The 2764-nt window shown below is 46.7% G+C and overlaps 1 pseudogene; it reads right to left on the bottom strand.

Moving 5' to 3' along the window:
* Positions 1 to 284: 284 nt before the first annotated feature.
* Positions 285 to 1050, bottom strand: LOC128846075 (olfactory receptor 14A16-like; annotated as a pseudogene).
* Positions 1051 to 2764: the final 1714 nt, after the last annotated feature.

The following is a 2764-nucleotide window of genomic DNA, read 5'->3' as shown; positions in this document are numbered from 1 at the left end:
CTCCATTGACTGGTGTGTTTGTCTAGATATTTGCAAGTAAATACCCCAGTGTTCATAAGTAGACTGTGTGCTATATTCTCATGGAGTGAATAATGCCATCAGTTGATCATATTTATAAAGAAACACAGACTCAAAGGAGAAAGATGAACATTTAATTTTAGGAGAATGGACTCAATCCCATCATTTTGCACCGGGCAGCTTTGATCTTCTTGCTCCTCATGCTGTAGATGATTGGATTCATCACCTAAGGCACTGGGGAAAAATATGAGAACTAGACCTGATGTTTAGCTGCAGGTGGGTTTTAGGTAGGCTAAGAAGCCAATGCTAAGCAACAAGGAGATGACACAGAGGAGAGGAAGGCAGGTGGAGAAGGCTTTACCCCAGCCCTGCTCAGTGGGGATTCTCAGCACTGTTTTGAAGATCTGAACATATGACACAATTATTAAAACAAAGCAGTTTAAGATTAAGCACACACTCAAGGCAATAGCTCCAGTTACACTGAGGTAGAAGTAAGAGCATGTGAGCTTGAGCAGCTGGGGTATGTCACATAGGAAACGATTTATTACATTGCTTCCACAGAAAGATATTGTAAACGTGTTCCCAATGAGCATTGCAGAATTGAGAAGACCACTGATCCAGGCCCTGGCTGACATTTAGATACAAGCTTTCATAGTGCAGCGGTTTGCAGATGGCGACGTATCAATCATATGCCATGATGGTCAGTAAGGCAACATCAGTTGAATCGAAGAAGATGAAGAGAAAGACTTAGGTGATGCATCCAGAATATGAAACCGACCTGGTGTTCAATAAGGAATTGGCCATGGATTTGGGGATGATGACAGAGATGGAGCCGAGGTCTAGGATATTCATCAGGAAGAAGTACATGGGGGTGTGAAGATGGTTGTCGAGGACTACAACCATGATGATAAGATTCCCCAGCAGGGCTTCCAGGTAAATCACCAGAAAGACCACAAAGTGCAAAAGCTGCAGCTCCCGAACATCAGAGAACCCCAGGAGAATGAACTCGGCCCCGGTCGTTCGATTGGACATTTTCCTTATCGGTACATTGTGTCCTCCCTGTGGAGGGAAGGAGATAGTCACTGGTCAGGATCAGTGTGACAATGGGAATGACCCTGATTCTCATCTTAATAACATCTCCTGATGTGCGTGTCCAAGGTGCACAGCGCTCGTCTTTTCCACAGACTGGGAATCGTGAGTGCTTCTTGCCTCTGACAATCATACACATCAGGGTCATTATCACACTCATGTACATTGGAATCGCTCTCTTAAAGTCAATGCAGCAGCATCATTTTACACCTTCTGGCCCAAGAGGCAGCTTGATAAAGATGCAGTGTGAAGGATGGACCAAGTACCACACAAATCTACCAGTTCCATACAGGAGGCATTGCCCTGTTGCTACAAAGACTAGGGTCACAGCTTGTCATGAAACTATTGCATGTTTACATTATGAGCTAGTGTGTGATTTCCGCACTTGTACACAGATACTCAAGGTAGCTCTCGCCGAGCTAGCATGAATATAAATAGCAGGGTAGGCACTGGAGCATGAGTACCAGCAGCAGAGGGATGGCTGAGCTGAGTATAGACCTGCTTAAAACTAGTCCCTATGTAATCAGCATATCTGCTTCCACATCTATTCTGCTGTCTATATTCAATAAGAGCTAGCACATGTGTGTGTAAATGAGCAGGGGAATCACACCTCTGGCTTGAACTTTAGATGTAGCCTAAAGTACTAAAATGCCAGCACAGCCTGACTTCCACTTCCCGGGGAAATCTGACGGACTCCCCCAGCATCCTAAGTGGCACTGGGTCAATAATGATTCCACCTCAACACCAGGTAGAAAGCCTGCCACCTGGTTACACATTGAGTGATGGCCCCAAATCCCAGCCACACGTCCATAGCTGAATCTGCTCCCCGGGGCTGTGAGCCCAGCTCTGATCTCACCTCTGGAGTACACCACTCTGACAACCTGCCCTAGTTAACCCTGTCCCCGAAGAGGGGGAACATGGCCTGCCGTGGACCTCACACGATGACAACATCCCTGCAAGGATATAAACAAGCCAGGGCTGTGGCTCAAAGGGTGTCCCTAGGTATTTACAGGGTGTCCCTAGGTATTTGTAGCACAGACATGTGACCTACAATAGCTCAGAGCCCAGTGGCACCAGGACCTCAGCTGGCTGGGAATAGCCTGTTTCTTCATTAACCCCATGTAATTACCTCTCGGGGAAGCAAAGATTTTGGGGGGGGAGGGGGCGGGGCGGCAAACATGTTGGGATGCATCCACCAGAGGAGCCGACAACTGAGGCTGCCCTGGGTGTTCAAAGTTGGTCATTAGGAGGTACCCAGGGCAAACACTAAAAACTAAGGGCCAGACCATGAGCTGGTGTAAACTGACACACTTCTGTTGACTTCAGAGTAGGTAGGGGATATTTTTGCCCACTAAGTATCTGGCCCTTTGATTTCAGTGGCACTATGGCTGATTTATGCCAGCTGGGGATCTGGTCTCTTACACAGTTTCAAATCCACTTTCTTTGCCTGTGAATTGAAATGGAAGAGGAGACAAAAGTTCCTAAACAGTCAGCACTTTCTCAGCTCTTTGTCCCATGGGATTCGTTACAAGAGTGCAACTTATATGATGAGGTACCCAGAGTCAGCCACTAAAAACTAAGGGCCAGCTCCTGTTGTAAACTGATACAGTTCCATTGATTTCAGAATAGCTAGGCATATTTTCGGTGTACCGGCCCT

The sequence above is a fragment of the Malaclemys terrapin genome, chromosome 12 (genome assembly GCF_027887155.1).
Source record: "Malaclemys terrapin pileata isolate rMalTer1 chromosome 12, rMalTer1.hap1, whole genome shotgun sequence".
Classification (NCBI taxonomy): domain Eukaryota; kingdom Metazoa; phylum Chordata; order Testudines; family Emydidae; genus Malaclemys; species Malaclemys terrapin.
Note: the sequence above shows the minus strand (reverse complement) of the source record. Positions and strands in the feature narration are given on the sequence as shown.